We start from the raw sequence: 25,496 nt of genomic DNA, 5'->3' as shown, positions 1-25,496 counted from the left end.
TAAGTGAAAAACTAAAAAAATACATTGAATTTGTCTAACGACTCTGGTCTTTATGCTGCAAATTTGACTTGGGAGACAGACTGCATTAAAATATGAAGACGGTTTTTATAACATGAAACCAGAATTTAATTTTGAAACTGAACATGGATCATTTATATATAAACAAAAGGAACACTGGGGCAAATTTTGTAACCCTACCCAACTACCCTAATTAGGAAGGAGTGGAATGGCCTGAGGCAACACATCACCATATTACTTAGGATCTGTTCTGTTGACAGATGATGATCTGGTATATTTTGTTCTGCTTGATATTCCCCGCCCTGTATGTCTACAGTAGATTTAGATCATCAGGCTAAGCCACAGCCCAGCGAGGTGCCTGGGACCCACGACCAGGTGGGCGCCCCTTCACAAAACCTAAGCTCATCGGGTACCGCCTTAATCTGCAGCCAGTCACGTGTGTGCAATAATAGCCCTGCTTCTGGAAACCTATCTCTACGAAACAGAAAAGCTAAAGACTAATTTGTGCTTGGGATGTTTGAAAGCACATCTGGTTTTCTTGTAATGGCAGGCAGTGAAGTGAGGAAAAAAGTCATGGTGTTGGGGTGTCTGCCTACCAAGTGGGTGATACAGTTGTCTCTAAAACGGTGTGATCTCGAGAACCTGGTCCCTCAAATCTTCGTATTGTGAAGTTACAGGGACATCTGGGAAGATCAGCAGACTCTAGCGTGGCATGGCTAATTCTTCTTGGCTTGTGATTGTTTCATAGAGACTCTCCATCTTAGCACCAGTAGACACACTTCTTCTTTCTTTGGATAGCTAAGGTATGAGCTGCCCCTCGCTTTCATTCTGACGTCTCAGCTTTACTTTATTGTGCCTTATAATGGAGTCTACTCCATCTGGCCAAAGGGAATTTCTGAGCGTCTATGGAAGTAAAATGCACTCACCATAAAAGCTGTCCCTGAAGGAGGAATGTCAGTGATGCCCAGCTCCTCAGGCATTACTTAACTTCATTTGCAATGATAAGTCAGCCATAGCTTTACCTGTGGTCCCCAGTAATTCAGAATGAGAAGCCCCCACTTAGGCAATGTGGAATTTGGTTGGCGCTTACATCTCATTTCTATCCATGTGGGGGAATATGTAGCTATCTGAAGATATGAAAATTAATGTAGTCTAGATTCACATTTTACATTTACTCAGATATTTATTTGAACTCATAAAAAGTTTATTGACATAATTTAGAAGATGAAGAACTAAAATACATTCCAAATATTGACCAAAATAGTGTGGGAAGTCGCTCAGAGAACTTTCAATCAAAATCATTGCTATGCATATTGCCATATCCTTCTCCATAGAATCATATCCCTCCTCAAAACCACACCCTCCCAAGTGGTGAATTCTTGAGCTGATTTGCTCTGCAAGCTGCCGAACGTGAAGATAAAGTAAGTAGTGCAGCCAGCTAGAAGGAAGAGATATAAATGTACAACCAGGACGTTTCTGCTAGAGTCTTAGGCATTCGGGAGGTACGTAATCTTCATACAAATATATAAAACTTTTCAGTGAGCTATTTTCATTTGAATCCATTCTCTTACTCTTCAGTTCTTCACATCAAGCCTGCAAAGGAAAAAGCAAAGGAACCGTTAGTTGAGTTTCCATGAGGTACTTTTAGGGACAGCTTGTAAATCAATATGATAGGTACAAGTCAAAATTGAAGGCCTCATTTTCACTTGAAAACTTCATTTCTCGATTCCATGAAGGTAAAGTGAACTATGAGTAGAAGGTGTGACCATCAACTCTGGCTCTAGTGATCTGAGTAATTCTAAACTAAAGGAGGATGGCTTCCTTCTGAAGGATTAGACTATAATGCCGACCTTATGATTATGACTTGCAAGACCTTTGGTGCCTTGGTAAATTTGCATTCATGGCTCCCATCCTCCACCCCTCCCTAGAGCCACCCCCATGGCCATGTAACTTTTTAGTTTCCTACCATCATGAGTAGGGTAGGATTCCTCATGCCTGAGGTTAGCCATGTGACTTGCTTTGGCCAACAGGATGAGGTAGAAGTGATGGTGTGTCAGTTCTGAGCCTGAGCCTTAAGAGGGATCACGTGTTTTGGTTTTCCCTCCTGCACGTCTGCCATTGCCACAAGTAGGGTATGCCCAGGCTTGCCTGTGGGTTCCTGGAGAAGGACGGGCAGCATGTGGAACAGAGCCCCCAGCTGACACCGATACGTTAGTGAGCCCAGCCTAGATCAGCTAAGCCACAAACACATGAGCCAGAGTAATAAATGCTTTTGTTTTAGGGCATTGGATTTGGCGATGGTTGGTTATTGCAGCCATAGCTAATTGATACGGTGCCATTTCTTTTAAAGGCTCTTGCAGTGCCGAGATGGTTGAACATTATTCACCCATTTGTTTTCCATTATTCTTTGCTGCCTTTTCTTGCATGCTTTACTTATGTGGATGGGCTGAATCTTTTCTAAGAAATAGAATGCTTACTTTTTTTTAGCACCAATGGCTGTAGAAACAAAACTCCACAGACAAGGATCCCCCCACCCCCGCTGCGGCAGTCGCTATGACTTGGCTCTGTCCATATCCATTCACAATCCCCTTCGCCCTTGCTTTTCTCTACTCCAAAGGCTGGTAGCCAAATACTCTCTTTCCCAGTCTCTCTCATGGCTTGGGACAGCCATGTGACGCAGTTGTGGCCACTGAGCCCCGAGGAGAATTCTGCAGCAGAGGTCTTTTAGAAAGTTTTGCTTTCCTGTGTATTTCTTTAGAGTTTACAAAGCCTGTTGCACCACTTAACAGTTATATAGCATTGCTGTGATGCAGGTTGTATTATACTCATTGTTGAGATGAAACACCTAGAGGTTCAAAGAGCCAAGTGAGTAGCCCAAAGTCTCATAGCTGGTAAAGAGAAAAGCTGGGATTTGAATTCCTGTGTCCTGACTGTAGGGCTCCTTCCACTCCACTAACGGGAAGGTTTGGATGGTTTTTGAACTGGAGGGGAAGGTAGGAAGGCATCATTGACTGCAGAACTGAAAATGTTACCAACAGCCGTCAGCACTGGCTCACGTATTTTTTCTAGCATTTATTTCTCTTTGTTAGAAACTCAATTTTTAGTCCAGGTCATTCACCAGGAAGAAGCAAGATACCATCTCCTTCCCAGCCCAGGATTTCCTGGCTGAAATGTACTTTGTTGACCAGCAGCTTCCCAGCGTCACCAGGGCGCCCGCCTCCCCATGCCAGTCTGTTTCTCCCTCGCGCAACCTGAACCGAGTTTGTTGGACACTCACTGCTTGTGTAACGTGATTCAAGCCTTCAGGCCACTCCCTCTTGCCTGATAACTTTAGACTAAAATCCTCCCCTCCCCCCATGGCTCGCCACATCATAGGCTGCGGTGTAATTAGTTGCCTATATGCATCCTCTCTCCCGGCTCATCTCTTTCCCGCCATAGCTGTCCTGCCTCTAGGCCGTGACCTTCTGAAGGGTATGAACATGCCCTATTCGTTTTTGCATCCCATTTCCTATCATGGCACCTGACACAAAGCGGGAGCCTAGGGATTGGTGAGGTGGAGTGCTGGAGGGGTGAGAGCAGGACAAGAAGTGGGATCGGAGTGCTGGTGAGGTAGCAGGAGTGGGCGAGGAACCGAAGATGCAGGAAACCGGCAGTGTTGATGAGCTGCGCTGCGTCCCCACTGTGCTGTTACACCTGTCCTAGGCCCCAGTCGTAGCCCCATCATGGCCAGCGTGTGCCCAAGCCATTTTACTGCTGTGGTCACTGTGCTGGGTGACATATGGCCGGTCTGTCTGGCCGAGTGAGAGGCCCAGCACAAGCTGCCCTTGAAACCGAGACATTCCTTGGGCTTCTCTGAGCAGCATGGAAGGGGTGATGATTCGTAGTAAGTTGTCACTGAAGCCTGTTCTGTGAGGTGGCATTTCTCTCCAAGAAGTGTCCAGACTGTGAAGCCTCATCTGCAACCAGAAATGGGAACCATTTCTATGACAGGCTTGATATGGACTTTGACCCCCACACATCTGTCTCACATCGGTGGAATTATAGCTATACTGAGAAAGAGGATGAGCCATTTGCAGTGACCCTCCAGTGACTGTTTAAAAACCCTAAGATGCCCCTCATGACCGGCTTCGGCTTGTGGACCTCTCTGACTTTAAGACAGTTTTGGAAACATAAGGAAACCTTGATGCAGTTTGCCCAGACCACCATGGCCACTGCGATCACCATATTATTTAGGAAAAGCAAATGCACAATTCTTTATGCAGTACTAGCCCCAGGGGAACTGTGCTTCATATGGGGATGGAGGAACCACTGACTTTACACAGTGCCCTCATTTAATCTACAGAGTGAGCCCTGGTCTTCCTTGTAGAAGGAACTGGGCAGGAGGCAGCTGATAGAACAAAGGAGTCACTGCAGTTGTTCTGCAGACCACCCTTCCCTCCCCCAGCTTCCCCTCTCCCTCCCGGATCCCAGGAGAATTTGAGAGGGCCCAGCAGCCCTGGACACAGGACACTGCTGATGGCCAAGGTCACAGATGGTCCTTCCAGGAGTGCAAGGCCCCAAGAGGACCAGAGTCTCCGTCCTTGGCCTGGTGGGACCCCGGGTGTTCTCAGAACGCCTTTATGTTACTTGAATACCAGAATCCAGGAATTCAGAGACCTGGGTGAGGGCTCAAATTTAAAAATGGGAACAATGGGAAGGGATCCAGAGCTAAAATTGCCCCTGCTGTAAAGCACACTTGTTTGTCGGGGTGCTGGAATGCAAGTGTGTTGGGCGGTGTCCCAGGCCACACTGCTTTGCTGCCTAGACAACAGCTGTCAGCTATTCTCCTGTGTCCTGTTCTCCTGTCGGGGACATTGGTGAGAATGATGCAGAATGCGAGGCCCCCTGCGGAAAAGTCACTCTCCAGCTACCGCACACCCCTTTTGTACCCAAAGCAAAAAAGTTTACATTGGGAAAGGCACACCTTGGCTGGTGCAAGGGTGATACACCAGATATCTCCCGTGTGTCACTCTAGGTCCAGGCTGAGGAGCATGTGATGTTTACACCCTGCCCCGACCCATTTATAGCTGTGTTACTCATACTTGCCGCAGCCCCACATACATCATTTAGGAAATGGAGGCCACTCAACACTGCTCTGCATTTGGTCCTTTAACCAGACACTCGGGGGCGGTGCAATGATTACTTCTTCCTACGTGGTGCTAAATCATAGAGCCATAAACACAGTGGCACTCAAACGTAATCGAGAGAAAGGCCGTGCCTCGTGTTCCATCTGGTTCCGTATGCAATGACTGACCAGGCACCCAGAGCAAACTGGTTGAAGCTCTGGAGTTTGTTAGAGGGCATTTGTGGAGTCCCCTAGAGCTCCTAGCACACCTCCACGCCAAGGTCGAGGACCCAGGAAGTGCACGGCGTGAAACTGCACCCGGGTAACTCCAAACCCAAGACTATTTTATCCCCACCAGCCACTCACAGAGTAAAAGAAACAAAGCTCTAAGTAAAAACTTTTAAAACTTTTTTCTTAAACTGCAAAATATCTACCCAAATTGGGTTTTGTGCGTCATGAAGCCTTTGGTGGCTAAAATAAAAATGGAAATGCTTCTACCAATAACTAGTAAAAGCAGGGAAGAGCAGAAAGACACAAAGAGCAGGACATTTTGGGGGGGAAATTCTGCACCTAAAATCCAGAGTCAACAGTGTTACGTGCTGGGTGAGGAGAATTTGAGTAACCTTAAGGAGAAGGCAAATTGCATGTCCAGGTCAAATCATTAAAAATAAGCTCAAAAGGGGTTTTTTAATCCTACTGTATTGAGAGTTTGTTGCCTTGGATATCAAGTCAGGGTTCGGCAGGTGAGACAACATTGAATTTGTTTGGGGAGATCTTGGTGGAATAAGGGGTATAATCCAAGACCAGTCACCGCTGGTGGCTGCTAGTTTTGTGGTCAATTTCTCCATCTGTCAGAGCACAGACCACCCTGTTTCTAAAGGGGCCACAGATTTTACTGGAGAAACACTGGCCCGAGACTCCCTAGTAAAGCAGAGCTCGATAACGCGCGGAGGTAGACAAAGTATTGAACAAGTCGAGTAGACTGCTGTCTTAACAAGAGGTTCCAAAGATGGCAAAACCCTTCTATGTTGTTTAGGCTTGAGCATTTGAGACCTAGGGACAATGGCGCTTACATCAGAAATACCCAGTATCCTCTTAGAACTGTCTGGCACGGTCTCTGGCAGTCAGAGGTCCTGGGACATCCAAACGGAAAAGCAATTTCTTGACATAAAGTTCACATATGAAATAAATGTAGGCCTCCCTGTCTCTCTCTAATAAGACATCCTGGAAAGCACATTGTCACAGAGATTCCCTTAGAGCTGATTGATATTTTGTTTGTTTATTTTTACAGTAACAATTATGGAAGTCAGTGGTCCATAGTCTCAGTATTCAAATTAAAAACCTGGCCATTGGTACACCATCAGGCAGATACAAAAGCTTTATAATCCTCTAAAATAGTAAAACTGTTTTCGAAGATTGAATGGAACTTGAGTTTTCTTATTGCTCCTCCTTTTATAAATTAGGAAATTAGGGAATTCCCTGGCGGTCCACTGGTTAGGACTCCACGCTTTCACTGCCGAGGGCCCGGGTTCTACCCCTGGCCAGGGAACTAAGATCCCACAAGCTGCGCAGCACGGCCAAAAAAAAGAGAGAGAGAGAGAAATTAGGAAATTAAAATCCAGAGGGGTTGAATCCAAGGTGAAGGTCCAAGGTCACACAGCTAGTTAATGGCTGGTCCAGGATTAAAAGCCTGTCTGGAGCTCTTAGCTCCTACAATAAATCTTTACATGTTGACGGTATTAGAGGCACCTTGCATGAACAACTGATACATAGAAATGTACCTGTAATGTAAAAATAATTTGACTTGGCATTCTTGTACTTGTTCTAATGAACATCCAATTTTAATTTCAAAAGATATGTTTGCCTTGTCAGAATTTAGTAGAGTTTTTTTAAATATTTTTAGAGAGTAAAATGCACAAATCTTAAGTGAACAGCTTCATGAATTATTTTATGTATGTATATACCCATGTATGGCTCTTATTTTTACATAACTCTTAAATACTACCCTGTATGCCAGTAATATATCATCAAGGTTTTGTTTGTTTGTTTGAGAAATACTAGTTCCAAGAGACGATAAAGCAAGTTTCACCTTCGGAAGAAAGGGAGGGGAGGGGAGGGAAAAGAATCTTTCCATGGTCAGATAAATTGAGGAATATGGGGTTAAGCACAGATAAACCATTTTCTTCGTTTCAGAGCTCCTCAGAGCTTTAAATATACAAATATATATTGTGTATATTGGGTGTGAGGATGATATCATGTGGCATTTCAAAATTTACTTGATTACTGAATCATTTATCCAGTTTTTTACTGTTTGTATTCTTTTTCATTTATCATTCATTATAGCACAGATAGTGTGCATACTATTCCATCAGGTGGATATATGAGAGTTGAATTAATCGTAATCCTATTGTTGGACACAGGTTCTTAATCAATTTTGCTATCAAAAGTGAACAAAACTTCTCCCACACCTTCTCCCACACGTTTTCTTTAGGATGGCGTCCATCAAGGCCTAAGTGGGTTGGAGGACATACAAATCCACAATGGCTGGAACTTTCTCCATTTACTAAGCCCCACACCCTCATCATCTAGACTGGCATAGCGCCTGCTGTACAGAAGACAATATCTGTTGAGGGAATGAGAAAGTGTCCATTTCATGATCATTTTCCCACTTATTTTTGTGAATATTACAAGAGAAAAATTGCTAACTCTTTTTTCATTGAGTATCCCCCTTTGAATACTAGTGAGGCATATTTTCTCATGGCTTCTCTACTAATTATACATCTACTTCTGTGAATTGTGAGTTCATTTCCTTTATTTATCTATTAAGGTGTTAATGTTTTGCTTCCCAATTTGCATGGGCTCTTTATACAATTGTACACTTCATGCAAAACAGTTTTCTTGATAGAGTTCACCATTCAATGTCTGGGTTTATTTTTCAAGTACGGAATTGATTTTTAATTAGCAAGATTTTGAGGGGTGATTTTGATGGCTCTTCTTTAAAAAGCTATCTGGGCAAGCTTAAATCAGTGCCTTCATTTTTTTCCCCAAATCAGTCCAACCGTTATTTTTAAAGTTAGTTATGGCCAAATCGTCCCTTTTGAAGCCTTCATCAAAGGCCTTTAATTTTATCACCTTAAAAGTGATAAGAGGTCAAAAAAGAAGGATGTTCATGGAAAGAAAAGCATCGCCTTGGAGATGTGGGGTCTTATTTAGAAGCTGTGGTAAGTCGCTCCTAAAGTTGGGGAGGGGGATGAGTTTTTTTAAACCCCCCACAACAGGAGCTCAAACTTGGCTACACATTAGAATCATCTGGTGAGTTATTAAAACTTCCGAGGCCCAGGCTGCCCCAGAGCAATGACATCAGCGTCTCTGCGGGTGGGCTCAGTATTTTTTAAAGCTCCCAGGCTTCTGATGTGCAGCCAAGGTTGCAAACCGCTGATCTAGGAGCACTTCTCAGACTTTAATGTCCAGAGGAAGTACTTGGTGATCCTGTTAAACTGCAGATTCTGACTCAGGAGGCCTGGGATGTGGCCTGAGGTTGTACATTTCTAGCAACCTCTCAAGGGATGCTGTTGCTGTTGGCCCATGGACTACACTTTGAGAATCGAGGGTCTAGAGCAGTGATTCTCAACGAAAGGGATGGTATTTTGCCCCCCAGGGGCCATTTGGTGATATGTGGAGACATTTTTGGTTATTAAAACGAGGAGGAGGGAGTGCCACTGACATCTAGTGGGTAGGGCCAGGGATGTGCTAAACAGCCTACAGGCCCCAGGACAACCCCCACTCCAAAGAGTTATCTGGCCCAAATGTCAGTAGTGCTGAGGGTGAGAAACCCCACTCTAGAGAGGGCTGGTTCTGTGAACAAAAATGATCCCAAACCTGAGCTGGAAGGCTGTCTGCTCTGGTGTGATGAGTGGTCCCTTCTGAGAAGCATTTCTGATAAAACATATGAGTGATTTTTTTTCTGATAACTTTAATGAGATTAAGATCCCCTTGTGGGAAATTAGATTTACCTGCCTCACTAAATTAGCCTTGTGACAGAGTTTAAAGACCACTTGTACCCAGTCTAACAGTGTTGTCTAACCACATTTTTTCCTATTCCACGTTTTTGAACTGGCTTTTTGAAGCCTCTTTAAGCAGCTTTGAAGTAAAGCTTTGACATGTGCTGGCAATGAATTCATCAGAGAAATTGCTTCAACACCCTTTGCCTTGCCAGCCTCCAAGCTGCTTCCCAGGTGGGCCCTGTCTATAAATTCAACTGTTTACTGAGCGCCTTCTGTTGGAGACATTGTAGTGCAGACTCTGCTTTCGGATCCCAGCAGTCCTACTTTCTAGCTGCTTCACCTTGGGTAAGTGTTCTATTAAGTACAGGAAAGTAACAGTACCAAACTCCCAGGGATGTTGTGAGGATAACATATTAAAGTGTTCAGCAGAGTGCTTCCCACATAGTAAATGCTCGATAAATGTGAACTGTTACTATTACTCCAAGCTGAAGACCCAAAAAAGCTTATAGATCGATGTGCCTGCCCTCCTCCTCTGCCGTCCAAGCAAGACTGAGTCTTTTTTTTTTTTTTTTACAGCTCAGAAGGAATGCTGGCATTTTGGGTTTGCTAATCTACATGGCTTTGTGTGCTCTAGTCTTTCAGTCACAATCAAATAATCATTTCCTCTTGTTTGTCTTCATTTATTTCCTGCCCCCTCCTTGCATTTAACTATCAAATGTCCTTTGCTTTTGACCAGAGGCTCTTCAACAAAAGCCCTGTAGTTCCTGACATCATTCTTTTGTAAAAAAGAGTGCTTGGGCATATACTAACATAAATAGTTCTTTTTTGTTGGTCAAAAGCAACTGTTCAACTTATTGTACTGGTATTCTTATACAATATAAGACTTCATTCCAATACACTATCATAAAGGGATTTAGGAAAACAGGAGCTGTGAACAGAAACTTGCATTGTGAATAATGTTGTTTTGACATTGAATCTGAAATCTTCATTTGATTTTAGGGTTTTTGTTTGTTTATTTATTTCAGAACAAGCCATGAAGTATAAAGGTTATCTATCTGTCATCTATGAATCTATCTTCTATGTCTATCTCTCATCAGTCATTTTTTTTTTAACATCTTTATTGGAGTATAATTGCTTTACAATGGTATGTTAGTTTCAGCTTCACAACAAAATGAATCAGTTATATATATACATATATTCCCATATCTCTTCCCGCTTGCGCCTCCCTCCCTCCCACCCTCCCTATCCCACCCCTCCAGGCGGTCACAAAGCACGGAGCTGATCTCCCTGTGCTATGCGGCTGCTTCCCACTAGCTATCTACCTTACGTTTGGTAGTGTATATATGTCCATGCCTCTTTATCGCTTTGTCACCGTTTACCCTTCCCCCTCCCCATAGCCTCAAGTCCATTCTCTAGTAAGTCTGTGTCTTTATTCCTGTTTCACCCCTAGGTTTTTCATGACATTTTTTTTTCCTTAAATTCCATATATATGTGTTAGCATACGGTATTTGTCTCTCTCTTTCTGACTTACTTCACTCTGTATGACGGACTCTAGGTCTATCCACCTCATTACAAATAGCTCAATTTCGTCTCTTTTTATGGCTGAGTAATATTCCATTGTATATATGTGCCATATCTTCTTTATCCATTCATCCGATGATGGACACTTAGGTTGTTTCCATCTCTGGGCTATTGTAAATAGAGCTGCAATGAACATTTTGGTACATGACTCTTTTTGAATTTTGGTTTTCTCAGGGTATATGCCCAGTAGTGGGATTGCTGGGTCATATGGTAGTTCTATTTGAAGCTTTTTAAGGAACCTCCATACTGTTCTCCACAGTGGCTGTATCAATTTACATTCCCACCAACAGTGTAAGAGGGTTCCCTTTTCTCCACACCCTCTCCAGCATTGATTGTTTCTAGATTTTTTGATGATGGCCATTCTGACTGGTGTGAGATGATATCTCATGGTAGTTTTGATTTGCATTTCTCTAATGATTAGTGATGTTGAGCATTCTTTCATGTGTTTGTTGGCACTCTGTATATCTTCTTTGGAGAAATGTCTATTTAGGTCTTCTGCCCATTTTTGGATTGGGTTGTTTGTTTTTTTGTTATTAAGCTGCATGAGCTGCTTATAAATTTTGGAGATTAATCCTTTGTCAGTTGCTTCATTTGCAAATATTTTCTCCCATTCTGAGGGTTGTCTTTTGGTCTTCTTTATGGTTTCCTTGGCTGCGCAAAAGCTTTTAAGTTTCATTAGGTCCCATTTGTTTACTTTTGTTTTTATTTCCATTTCTCTAGGAGGTGGGTCAAAAAGGACCTTGCTGTGATTTATGTCATAGAGTGTTCTGCCTATGTTTTCCTCTAAGAGTTTGATAGTTTCTGGCCTTACATTTAGGTCTTTAACCCATTTTGAGCTTATTTTTGTGTATGGTGTTAGGGAGTGATCTAATCTCATACTTTTACATGTAGCTGTCCAGTTTTCCCAGCACCAAGGACTGAGTCTTTGTTGTCTTGGAGTCAAGCTCTTTGTGGCGCTGATGGTTGGTGGAGGTCTAAATGGGCGGAGAGCACTGAAAGCAGTGAATTGAGTTGAAATTACAGAAAAAAGAAGGGCTGGGGCAATCGGATAACCGGATTCTGGGGAAAGGATGAAAAGACATTTGGAATAAGAAGTCTCTAGGATGAAGGACTTTCAGGCTGATAATGAATCAAGAATGTTTAGGTCACTTTACAGTGTTAATCGTAGGTGAAGATTTGCATTCCTTTTTGACACTGCTTTTGATGATCAATTTATGTTTCTTTTGGAGGAGGGTCTGTGCTTAAATGTGCTTAAATGGTCTTAAAGGTGGAAACCAGATGCCTGGTTTTATTTTGGTTACATTATATGCCAGAAAATGTATTAAGTAGGCACTGTGGATACACTAGTGGGCAAGTTATCCCCCTTCACGGAACTGAACATCTAGAAGGAAAGTCAGACAAGAAAATAAGTGATGGCAATCCATTCCTCCATGGTGATGGGTGCAGCTGTGATGGGACAAAGGCAGCTGTGGATGCTTTATCCAGTTTAAGGGGCTATGGAAAGGCTTTTCCAAAATTGTATTTAAACTGAGACCTGAATGATGGGTAGGAGTTAGCCCGCTCATGGGTAGGGGAGGAGAGAGATTGGAAAACAATATTCTGAGCATGTATAAAGGCCTAGAGTCAGTATGACACCTCCCTGAAGTGGCTTGGAGCAAGGGATGCCCTGAGTGGGCAGAAATGCCAGTTAGGAGAACCTGGTGAGTCTGAGTCAGCTGGTGCAGGCCCTGGGGGCCGTGCGGAGCCACTGAGGCCTGTTCTGCAGGGCAGTGACATGATCACTTTTGTGTTTTTACTTTTTTAAAAAACCTGTTTACTGCAGGGCTCTGGTGAGGAAAAACGAGGGAGAAAAGGCTTTAAGGAGTGAAGGGCACAGGTCACTCTGACAGCTGTGGGCTATTAATGCTCCGATTGTTCGTTGAGGTCATGTGCATGGCAGCAACAAGCATGGTGGATGAATGGAGTTTGCAAACCTTCTTTCAAGGTGAAAGAGGGGTCAAACATTTCAAAAACTCACAGCACTTATCCAAGGGCTCTCGCCTGAGGATTGAGAAAGGCAGCCCCTCACCATCAGCAAGGGCCCAGGGACTCCCCACTGAAGGATCTCTGCACCAGATCTCAGACTTCCAGCAGGGGCTTAGAAAAATTCCCACGGGCCTCCCACTTTATTTGGAGAACTAAATACAAGACAAATCACACGTGACCACAGACTGCCGGGTGGGCTCTCACCTGGCAGTGCGCAGTATTTTGTGGGCTAGGAAGAATCTGAGCTTAAACAAAGCAGAAATGGACAGTTTCTCCGATCCCATGGCTTAATTTATTGAACAGGGGAAATAAGCCTTGGGAGGAAGAAGGACCCATTCCTAACGATTTAACCATTAATAAAGCCCTACTATAAATGGAACTCAGGAGAGAAGGTAGCTTGTCAGAGGGCGAAGAAGTGGCCCCATTAGGCGAAATAGGTCAGGCAGGGAGAAAGTCGCCCTGTTCCTGCTAGTTACGTTGATCAGAGTGACAAGCCTTGTTGTTTTTTAACTGTTTGAAAAAGGATAGAGAATAAGAAGTTTCTTTCTGGTTGTTGTCCTTCTTAGAAGATGGCTGTTTCAAAGAGGATCCTGAAAAGAAAAGAACTGATAGTATTTATCACAGTTTTGAGTTTTGTGCCTAAAAACCTGTGTGTATGTGTTTTCAGAAACATAAGTTTTTACCGAAAAAAATTCTGTGCTTCTCCTAGGGAGTCCCTATGGCTGATCACTGTCTTTCACTTGGGATTAATGAAACAGCAACTCCTAAGGAGGGTGGCCTTTCCATTGATTTTTGGTGTTACTCTCTGCTTTTTTTCACCCTCGGAAATCAAGAGAGAACAGGAAAACTATCACAATAGGAGAACAAAGCGAGGAGAGGGAGTAGTATACAAGCTAAGATTTAACCCTCCAACCCTGACTTTTTAGTTTACTTCTGGATTTGCCCTCCTTAAGAGGTTCCACTTTCTTCTCCTTCCTTTTGGAGCACCTCCTCCCTCATGACTCAAGGAAGTGAAGAAAAACGTTTCCCAAGTGCTCAGAGTTTGCACTTTGCTTATATGTTGTCTGGTTTATAAAAGCTTCTGCTGTTAGAAACATCATGGAAACTGGCTTCACATTTGGAAATAATCTTTCTAATCTCTCCAAAGATAAACAACATTTGGTGTTTTAAATAAATACAAGAACTTGTGGATGGTGAGGATCAGTAAGGTTAAAAGAAAAGCAAATACTGAAATGTTAAGGCTATGTGACTTTGGGCAAACCTCACTTCTCCAGACCTCAGTTTTCTCATCTGTAAAAAAAGAAAAAGAAAAAAGAAAGAGGGGTAGGCTGCTGTGTAGGCATCCTCCCAGATGGCCCCCAGTGAGTCTTGCCACCTGGCATTCATACCCTTGTATAGACCTGTCCAACACCAAGTAAAGCTGACTTGTGTAATCAATAGCATATTACAGAAATGACAGAGTGTGACTTCCAAGACTGGGTCATAAAAACCAATGCAGTTTCAGCCTTGCTCTCTCTTGGATCACTGGCTCTGGGGGAAGCCACCTGTCATGTTGTGAGGGAACTCAAGCAGCCTAGTGGCACCAGGGCCTCCTGATAACAGTCATCACCAATCAGCTAGCTGATCACCTTTAAGATGAGTGCGCCAAATTAAAAGTGGATCTTCTAGTCTTAGTCAAGGGTTTAGATGACTGCAGTCCCAGCCAGTATCTTGACGGCAACCTCATGAGGGATGCCAGCCAGAGTCATGCAGCTCAGCCACTTCTGAATTCCTGACCCACAGAAACTCTGAGATAATATTATTTTTTTAAGCTGCTAGGTTTGGGGTAATTTGTTATACAGCAATATATAACTAATACGGTTGCCTTAAGCCAAGTCCAGCTCTTATATTTTATATGTCAATGAATAGGTGTTATTTCTGGGAATCCTGAAAAGTTGGCATTTCATTTATGTCAAAAACCAGATCCTAGCTGCAGGGTAGGACTGTATTGCTTCAGGCATTTCTAAAAAGATGAGTAGCCAGTCTCTAGAGACATGGCGTCCTGAGAACTCATGGATTCAACTTTGTGGAAGCAGGCCAACACAGCTGGCTGACCTTGAACCAAAGCTTACAGTGCGATAGTTCAGCACCCAGCAATTAGTCCTTAGCACAACGTACCAAAAACGTATCCCACTTATATTATGTCTACACCCAGACACTGAACTTGTTAAAAGAAACTTCAGTGGAATGGGGACTTACCGGGGCTCTGTTCTTAATGAGTCACTCCAAAGGGTGCAACTGGGATTATTTGGAGGGAACAACACCCCTAGCATTTTTTAGTGTGAGATGAATTGGGATAGGGGTTAAAAGTTGCTGATTTCATGGTTAAACTCAAGTGACTCTCCAGGGCGGGGGACATATCTGTAAAGCAGGGGGTATAGAGAGGACCTCTGCATGGGCCTGGACCTTGGTTAGACTAAGTGGCAGTGGTGGTGCCCTGACCTGTGAGAATATGTCTCTACGTATCTTGGGATAGACACACATCACGACACTAACAAGGCACAGCACACTCACTAGGGGGAACCAGCGTGTCTTCAGCCCCTTCTAAGCCCTTCTAAGCTATTTTTTGGACTCATGTGGCAGTCTGGATAACTTAGTATCTCTTCCCCATGTCCTGTCCCAAACAGAGGCTGTGGCTCACCACTGGATCACCCTCTGAATAAATGTACATATATGCTGCATGGCTTTCCAAGAGCGTGTGGCTTTTTTCCATAGTTAGAGACTTTCATCCCAGCCACCTTGACATTCAACCGAAGAAATACTTTTCCAAACAAGAAAGATTTCAATTTGGTTTGTCCGTGGAGGATCTGAGAAACATTCTCTAACTCAGTCCTTCTGACCTGAGTTGCACATTAGACTCACCCAGAGGTCTTGTGAAACATACCCCTCCCTCAAGGAATTATGGGTCGGGGTGGGGCTTGGGCAAGTCCAGGTGATCCTGGTGTGCAGTCAGCACTGTGGATGGTCTAACTGTACCCAACAACTTGCTGCTGCCTGATTCCAGGACTAAGATAACTAGAATAAAAATAAGTGATACTCACCCAAAGCCCAAGGCTGGACAACTCAGGTGTTCAGAAACTGGCTTCAGTTCTTACACCATAATATTTGAGAAAAGCTATACAACTGCCTATCAATCAGCCAGGTAGCTGGGATCCTGGTCCTGTCTTGTATTGGACTTGAAAGATGTTCAAATTTAGAATGTCTTCTGTGTTTTATTTCCACTACCTGGACATCCATAACAGTATGCTTGAATGAAGATGATCAAACCTGGCGTTTTGGTCTCTGCATATATTTGAAACTTGGAAAGGCCTTCCTTAGAAATATTTCTACAGAGATTGGCAAAGTGACTCCTCTTCTTTCTTCCCAACCGCTGCATCCAGAGGTCTCTGTATTATTTCTTACAATTGCATGTGAATCTAAAATTATCTCAATAAAAAGTTTAAAAAGAAAACCAGGTTGTGGGGTACATTTGGCCCCCGGGCCCTGGTTTGCCAACCCTTGGACTGTAGCAGTGTTAGAACTTAACAGTTACAGAAATTAATATTGTATCAGTGAGATTAAGTGACTGGTAGGTAAGTTGATGACACTAGCATTCCTCATGCATTATTATTAGGATTGTCCCTCATAATTTACACAGTACATTTCACCCCCATGGAACTTTATCTGCCACATGGAGAATCAGTCTGGGGCAATGGTTCAGAGTCAGACAGCCTGGATTTGAATTCTGGCTGCCCCACCGTCTAGCTCTGCCACCTTGGGGAGGTCATGTAGCTTCTCTGTGCCTCAGTTTTCTCACCTGTAAAATGGAGCTCTTATGTATACTAACTCATTTAAGAATTACAAGGTAAAGTGCTTGGGACAGTGCCTGACCCTTGGAAGCACTATTATAAGCACTAATGATTGTTGCTTCATTGATGCATTATGTATCTGAATTTCAGCAAGAAAATTTGGCCTAGTTGCTCACTATACCTTTGGATACTAGCTGTAAAACCGTGGACCAGATAATGGGATAGTTAGGGGATTTGGAATGTCCAGACCTAAACAATCTAGACTGATGGCTCTAGGTCAGTGGTTCTAAAAGTGGGGCCCCTAAACCAGCAGCAACAGTCCATGGGAACTTGTCAGAAATGCATATTCTCGGGCCCACCCCAGACCTACTGAATCAGAAACTGGAGGTGAGGCCCAGCAATCTAAGTCTCAGGAAGCCCTCCAGATGATGCTGATGTATGAGAAAGTTTGAGAACCACTACTCTAGGCCAATCCAAAGAGTTTCCATTGCCACAGCCCACAGGATGCTGTCCTTGGTGCTGCCTTGTCCCCACTCTCCTCAAGACCTCAGTTAAATACAGGGACGAGCTTGCTTCTCAAATTAACAGATCAGAGGTGCAAAGCCAGCCTGGAGGGGTAACTACACTGTTGGATGCTGGAATGTGGACCTGAAATGATCTCGGTCGGTTGGAAGTGCCAGCCAAAATTCGCAAAGTTGTGATTTTTAATAGTGCTTTATTTTTACCTAACGCAAATTTCTAACTCAAGTTTCTTGGCATTTTAACTCCTACATGTTCAGTGAGGTTTTCAGCAGTGATGGTGGGTATCCAGGCACCACATTTCTGTTTAGCACCATGGCCAGGACTGTAGGATTGCAGCAGGTTGACCCTGAGTACAGGAGCGAAGCCCTGCCCATCACCTCTTGGCATTTCATAATTTGATCACCTAGTGAGAAAGGGTGCCCTCCAGGAGAAAACAGAGTCTGCAGTCAATTATGAAGGGATGGCAGTGAGATGGTGGGGAGGTTCGGGGTCATTCTAATGCAGCTGCATTTGCCATCTGTTCTGGTCTCTGAGCATTATCAGCTGTTTTGTCTTATCTGGGCCACGTGCTCTTCCCATGCACTGGGATTCCCTGCCAGCCAGGGGCTCTAAGAGCAGCTAGGTGGTGTAGCCTGCTCCTGGCTGTGGAAGCAGGTCTATAATTGGCCCATAATTGGATTGGATTTGGCTCAGACTGGCTCCCAGGTTGTCTCTCCCCTGACAGATAACCAGAAGTAAACTTCATGTATAATTCTGCAGGGAATCTGGGATGCCATTTCTTGGCTGTTGCTGACAATGGAGAGCTTTCCAGAAGAGTTGACCTTTAGGGTGATGATTTGGGGCTATCTTAGAGTGAAGTTTTCCCCAGGCCCATTGGTTTGCCACCTGGTCTTTCTGAAATTAAGACATTTCAACCAGATTTTCAAATTTCATGATCAAATGTGTGTGTGTGTATATAAATGATACAGTATGTTTTTTTAATTAGGCAGCAAGAAAACAGTAAATAGAAATGGAAATTGAGATAGTACCTTTCCTTTGAAATGTATGTATAGATCTAAGTGGGTAGCTTAATCCTAGCTCTCTTTCTCTGTCAGTGAAAGAAGTCCCTCTGGGTGTAAGCAGAGCCATTACCTGTCCTGGACCACAGCACAGTTTGTAACTAACCCCTCCTTGGCACCTGCTGCACACTGCATTGGTGGTCCTACTTTTCTGATTAAAAGGGATCACACTCATTTTCTACAGATGGACTTGACTAGACTTAATAATTAGTCTTAGAACAAACTTCCTCTTGAGGGACATGACGATACATCCCACAATCTTCCACCCTGGGTGAAGCTGGAAGTCACATAAGAATGAACTGCAAATTCGATTCCTGCCCTACCTGTCTCATAGAACTGTTGTGAGCCTTGAAAGAGAATGAACACAGAAGTATGGTGGAATTCTTAAAAAAGGGCAAGGGCTTGTTAATATTATTACTACAAGTAGGTTCTAGTTAAAAGATGGGATTTAAAACTTGCCATAAAACTCTAAATAAGCCTCTGTTTCCTCATTGCCGAGTTCATGGCTTCCCCTAAGGTGGTCATTTCACAGTCTCCAAGCTGCCATGTTATGCGGCACCTGTATTTATTACTGACTGCCTACCTGTTTCACTCTTATTACAAAGTAGACATGACTTAATTGTCAAATTAAGTAACATCAGAAAGAGGGAGAAAACGCTCCTGGAGAATAATAAGATGGGGAGGTTGGATGTGAATGGGGATAAGCCAGGACAGGATGTCATGGAGCAGACACAAAGGCACTTCTGGATGTTTAGATCGACATGGATCTTGTTTTAGTTTCCGGACCAGACTTCAATAGTACACAGTCTGTGTACAAAAGATTACTAAAAAGATGAGATGCCTCTTTTTTTGGCCATCAGGCCCGTTCAAAATGCTCAGTAAAATGGTGTCTGAAATGCATTGTTTTACTTTTCCTTGATAGTAAGAGAATGGCAGCTTGACTCTTTAAATATTTCTTTAACTGATTCTCTTCAGAGAAAGATCAGAAATTGCAAACTGGACATATTTGGTAGTTAAAAGTGGCTGGGGAGGGGGTAGAGATCCCTTGAAGTCTCCAAAATCAAATGAAAGTGCTGAAGTGAAATGCTTGTCATTTTGCTGGCTTTGGAAATAGGAGCTGCTGCAGGTTTTGAAAAATGGGACTGCAGTGCCTCCTCCCGGAGAAAGATGGTACCTGCAGATTAGAAATCATCTCAGGAATACTTCAAGGAGGGGTCCTCCCAGGTACTTACAAGGGTCTCAGCGAGCTCAGATTAGTCACAAACAATTAATGAGTTTTCTTTTTCAGTGAGCTTTTTCATACTCCTTGGGGAAATATGCAGAGCCACTCTTCAGAGAGTATTTCATTTAAAAACCAACCAACCAACACTTGGCCTTGGAAGAAAGGGGCTGAGAGCAGAGGGCATGAGCAAGTTGTGGGGACAACAAAGGGAAGGACATTTTCTGGATGCCACTTTGTGCCAGGTGCCCCATCTGAGTCAACTCACTGTCTTTATGGTTGCCTCTGAAGATCGGGATTATCATTTCTGTTTATAGACGTGGCTCAGAATGGTCAGGAACTTGCCCAAGGTCACAGACTTACTACGTGACATAGCCGGAAGTAGAGCGCAAGTCTGTCCGACTACATCCAGCGCGTCCAGTGCTCAGTGTCTTAAATTAAGTTGGTAACATGCTATCGTTAGTAATAATAATAGCTCCCACTGCACTGGGGACTTTGTACACACCATGTATGTGAACTCAGTGTTTCTCACCCTTGACACTCCTGACATTTCTTGTGGGGGGCTGTCCTGCACGTTGTGTCATGTTTGGTGGCATCCCTGGCCTCTACCCACTAGATGCCAATAGTACCCACCCTGCGTTGTGACAACCAAAAATGTCTCCAAACATTGCTCAATGTCCCTTAGGACGGGGAGCGAAATTGCCCCCGTGAGGTAGGCATTTCTCTCATTTTTCAGAAAAAGAAACGGAGTGCTAAGCCAAATCACAGACCAAGAGAATAACAAAACCAGGGCATGAACCTACGCCTGCATCACCTCTAAAGTGTGTGCTCTTCAACCTTCTTTCAGTAGAATATTTGTTTTGCAACACCCTGTCTAGAATCTCTGTCACTTGTATTCAAAGGCCATGACATGTTTCTTCCTTCCTGCTGCAGCTGTTATGTGCTAAGGTCCCCTCTCACATTCACACCCAACTAGACTGGGAGTCCCTCGGGGGACATTGTCTTGTATTGCCTACCGTTAGTGTGATAGTGCCTGGCATGGAGTAGGTGCCCACATGTTCACTTACTAAAGGAATGAATTCATTCCAGTACTTTAACCCTTTCTGTTCAACCTCAGTTCATGCTGTTAACTTGTTTTATGGAGAAAAAGATTAATTCGGCCAAAGTAAATTCCAGGTAGCCCAAGTACAAAATGATTAGGAAATTAAAATTGAGTCTGAATAAATGGATGTTTGAACACTCAGAATTTAATAACCCCGTTTGGTAAGTTTTCAGGAACTGCTGCTTCTGGAACTAAAGAGCGGCCATGGTTCCTATCATTTGTATCTAAAATTGGGCGTCAGGCAAGAGCTAGGCAGAAAAATGTGTATGACGTGCTAAGGATTCGGCTGCGCGTGTGACACGTCACGGAAGGAAGTGTCACTGTCCTTTCTAGAAGGCATCCTGTGACTTCTGGGTGGTAAGACAGGCTTGGTTTCTGCTGTTTTTCCAGCAGTCAAGATGAATGGTTCTGAGCAGTCTTTGTGCCACACGCCTGGTCAAAAACGACTCCAGTCTGTCCGCTGCTTAAAAGAAATTGTCCCTCAGTGAGAAGCCAATTGACTGTCCCTGCCTGGGATTAAAGCAGCCACCACCTCGCCATCTGCGTAAAGCCCTAAACCGGAGGGTGTGGAATGATCAGTTCCCGGGCAGGGAGCCGTGGCGAGGGAGTACAAGTTAAATGTGCAAGTCTCGATTTCCCCCTCGTGACTCTTTCTCCTTCTCAAATGCCACAACGTGCGGGGGGAGTTAAAACGAGCAGCGTTGTCACGATGCAGCCAAGCCTGATTAGACAGCCTGGAATTGACTTCCCCAGTTTTCTACGTGGGCTGCGCACAGCATGAGAAGGCATGAAAGAAAAGGCTTCATGGGTAGGAGACGGCTGCCTCTTGATGACACAGAGACGCCTGCCAAGCCCTCGCTCAGCCCAGGAGCAAAGCAGGGCTTTGCAGAGGCCTGGCCTTCCTCTGCTGCAGTTTTGTCAGCACTGGGCCAGGGCCGCGGCATCCCAGGCGCAGCCACCACTGCTGCTGTTCCATCCCCTCTCCTTCCTCTTCCCCTCCTTTCCTTCCTTTCCTTCGCTGCCTTGGCCTTTCTCTCAGTGTCGCTCTCATGCTTTCTCTGATATTTACAGACGTTAATGAACCCTCTGTTTTTCCAAGACCCTTAAAGAGAGCAAATTATTTGTGCTTCCAGGCAATATTCTGCCCATTCACCTGACCCTGGCTAGACTCCCTGATGTGTATTTGAATCCCCAAAGCTGACAACCTCGGCGCCTGGTGCATGCTTTATGCTCACTAAATACTTGTTGAATGACTGACTGAATGAATGCATGAATTGGATAATTGAATGAGCAAACGAATGAACACGTAAATAAACCAACATGTCAGAGTTGTGGTGTCACCTCTTTGTGGAGGTGACAGTTTCTGCAGCCTCTTTAAGCCTTTGTTTGTTTTTACTGTGACCTAACGCAGTGATATATTGGAAAAGCTCAGAAGACTACAGTTAAATAACATTTTTAAAGAATGCAGTGGGTGCTAGTGATTAAAAGGACTGGCTGTGGAGTGCGACAGATGACAGTTGGCATCTCACCTCTGTGACTTAAAAGCTGGATGACTTTGGTCAAGTTACACAAACTCTCTCAGCCTTCTTTTCCCCATAAATGAAATGGGCATCACAGTATATACTCCATGCAGTCAGCATGAGGAGTTAATGAAATAATGTATGTTAAGTGCAAGACGCAGTGTCAGTTATATCACGAACATGTAACAAATGCTAACAATGACAATAAAAATGATGACATTAGGGGCTTCCCTGGTGGCACAGTGGTTGAGAGTCCGCCTGCCAATGCAGGGGACACGGGTTCGTGCCCTGGTCTGGGAGGATCCCACATGCCGCAGAGCGGCTGGGCCCGTGAGCCATGGCCACTGAGCCTGCGCGTCCGGAGCCTGGGCTCCACAACGGGAGAGGCCACAACAGTAAGAGGCCCACATAATGCAAAAAAAAAAAAAAAAAAAAAGATGACATTGATGTTAGTGCTGATGATTACTAATACTGTATGTTTAACATTCGTATTTTTAAAAACTTGATGAGAGACTTCCCTGGTGGTGCAGTGGTTAAGAATCCGCCTGCCAACGCAGGGAACATGGGTTCAAGCCCTGGTCCAGGAAGATGCCACATGCCACGGACCAGCTAAGCCCGTGCACCACAACTACTGATCCTGCATTCTAGAGCCCGTGAGCCACAACTACTGAGCCCGTGTGCCACAACTACTGAAGCCCCTGTGCCTAGATCCCGTGCTCCACAGCAAAGAGAAGCCACCGCAATGAGCAGCCCGTGCACTGCAACGAAGAGTAGCCTCGACTCACCGCAACTAGAGAAAGCCCGCCCACAGCAACAAAGACCCAACGCAGCCATAAATAAATAAATAAATAAATAATTAAATAAATAAAAGACTTGATGAGCTGCTGAGATAACCTACTGCTTTCTGATACTTTTGCGGTGAAAAAATAACCTACCAAAAATAGTTGCGTTTAAGGCCTAATATGTACCGTATACCATAAATATATTTAGTTTACCAGTTGACAAGAGAATCATATTTAAGAGTAGCTGATTCCTAAGTCTCTGATTAATGTGAAGAGATTATAAATATTAGGCGGTTAATTACTATTCTCTGTTTATTAATGTTTTGATTTCTGTAAAATGCAGTGCATTGATTGCTTGGAAAGGAACGTTTGCAAGTTGGTCCTGACATCAACTTTTCAAGTTGATCAATCAGCGTTACTTAGTCTCAGCACAACTAACATTTAGGACTGGGTAATTCTTTGTTGTGGGGGGTGGGGGCTGTCCTGGGCATCGTGGGACATTGACCAGCATCCCTGACATCTCCCCACTAGGTGACAGTGGCAGTCCATACTTCCCTCAAGTTGTGACAACTCAAACTGTATCTAGACATGGCCCTCTGCCCCCAGAACCACTGGGTTAGGGTAATGAGTTCCATTGCATTGGGAGCAGGGCAAGCGCCAGTGGTAACTGCCCTTTAGCCCGTGGAAATCTACATGCCAGAGTACAAGGTTTTACAAAATTTGGTCCTGAGTCACCTCTGCCTTCTAGAGAGCTGGCCGGAGCAGATGTGCTTCTCTGGGCTCAGATCTATTCTCACCAATTTCACATCCCTACTGAGAATTCACACACTAGGCCCTCCAGATCTCTGTTTTAATAGAAACCATCCAGGTAGCTTCTGTGTGTTTGTGTGTGTTTGTGTGTGTTTGCTGAGAGGCTCTTAAAGCAACTGCCATGATCAGCTCAAAGGCTCCTCACGTTCGCCCTCAAGAGTACTTTACACCCACACAGGCTGTAACCAGGGCCTAGAACAGTAGCTTTGCCAGGCAGGTTAACAAATGAATAAAACCTTGATGCAGTTCAGAACCACTGCAAAACTCATCTTTATCCTAACCAAGTGGGGAGCAGGGAAAAAAAGAGCATCACAAATCAAAAGAAATGTGGCTTCACTAGAGAGTGAAAAATCTCAGCATAAAACCATTTCCTTCAAACAAAATGAATAGAGCTTCTGTAATTGGGTCAAAGCAGGGAACATTCCAAAATTGAGGACAAAAAATTTGCAGCAAACCACAGAGAAGACATTTGGAGAAGTTGTTGGGTAAGTTTAGTTCTGTGTAAAACAATAAATCAGTCCTCTGTCTTCTGGCAGAGGGAAAAGGTTATGAAATCATAAGTCAAAGACTATGAAAAATAAATCACTTAATTCTGAAAGCTACAAAGCAGCATAAAAAATTCTTATGATAGAGAAAGACAAATACTATACGATCTCACTTATATGTAGAATCTAAAATGCACACACAGAGTCATAGAAAAGGAGATCAGATATATGGTTACCAGAGGCAGAGCAGGGGAGGGGGAATTGGAGGAAGGTGGTCAAAAGGTACAAACTTCCAGTTACAAGGCAAAGAAGTACTGGGGATGTAACATACAACACAACACAGTGGCTATAGCTAACGCTGCTGTGTGGTATACAGGAAAGTTAAGAGAGTAGATCCTAAGAGTTCTCATCACAAGGAGAAAAATGTTTTTCTTTTTTCTCCTTTCTTTTCTTTTTATTGTATCTGTATGAGATGATGAATGCTAGCTGAACCTATTTCTATAATCATTTCACAGTATATGTAAATCAAACCATCCAGCTGTATGCCTTAAGCTTAGGCAGTGATGTATGTCAATTATTTCTCAGTAAAACTGGAAAAATATTCTTATGAGAAAATGTGAAGTGGAAAAAGCAAGATTCAAAACCATACATGTGCTATGAATGATGCTCTGTAGGAAAAAAGTAAAAGGAGAACCAGTTCCCATTTATGTGTAGTTATTCTGTACCAGGTGCTATGCCTAGATGTATTTTTAAAAATACCTCTCCCTAATCCTTCACATCTCCCTAATCCTAAACCCTATGAGGGAGACACCATTTTCTGCTTTTTATGAAACGAAATAGAGACATAGAGCTCAAAGTTGCAAAGGTAGAAGGTAACGAGACCAAGTCTTCATGACCTAAAGCCCCATATTGTTAGCAACTTAGTTGTATTGCATTCCATATGTAAACCCAAGGGGAAAACTGGAAAGGAAGATATCAACTTGAGTATTATGATAAATGGTGATCTTACAGGTGATTACATTTTATTTCCCAGCTTCTATTATGTTGTTACAGTGTTTATATAAATAGGTTGTTTTAGCTTATTACATTTTACCATTTAAAAGGGCTGATATTTCCATTCATGCATCAGTTTAATCATTTGCCATTTATGTAGATATGGGTTAAGCTTACTCTAAGATGATAAAAGGCCTGGTTCCCAAATATGGAGCTGCTAATATTGATTTGATTGGTTGGTTATTGATTTGATTGGTTGGTTATTGATTTGAGATCTTTGTTCTTTTTTAATATAGGCATTTACAACTATTAGTTTCCCTCTAAGCACTGCTTTTGCTGCATGCCACAGTTTAGTATCTTGTATTTTCATTTTCATTTGTCTCAAAGTATTTTCTAATTTCCCTTGTGATTTCTTCTTTGACTGATTGGTTGTTTTTTTTTAAAGA

General features: G+C 43.5%; 1 protein-coding gene across 1 annotated transcript in view; it reads right to left on the bottom strand.

Annotated features, from left to right (window-relative positions):
• Window positions 1-1,181: 1,181 nt before the first annotated feature.
• The window catches only part of SMPX (small muscle protein X-linked), a 54,430-nt gene continuing 30,115 nt past the window's right edge, over window positions 1,182-25,496 (bottom strand). The window contains exon 5 of the mRNA XM_067722769.1: window positions 1,182-1,611. The gene's annotated coding sequence lies outside the window, so the exon portion shown is untranslated. The remainder of the gene's footprint in view (window positions 1,612-25,496) is intronic.

The sequence above is a fragment of the Pseudorca crassidens genome, chromosome X (genome assembly GCF_039906515.1).
Source record: "Pseudorca crassidens isolate mPseCra1 chromosome X, mPseCra1.hap1, whole genome shotgun sequence".
NCBI lineage: Eukaryota > Metazoa > Chordata > Mammalia > Artiodactyla > Delphinidae > Pseudorca > Pseudorca crassidens.
The sequence above is the reverse complement of the archived record's forward strand: the minus strand, read 5'-3'. Positions and strand labels throughout refer to the sequence as shown.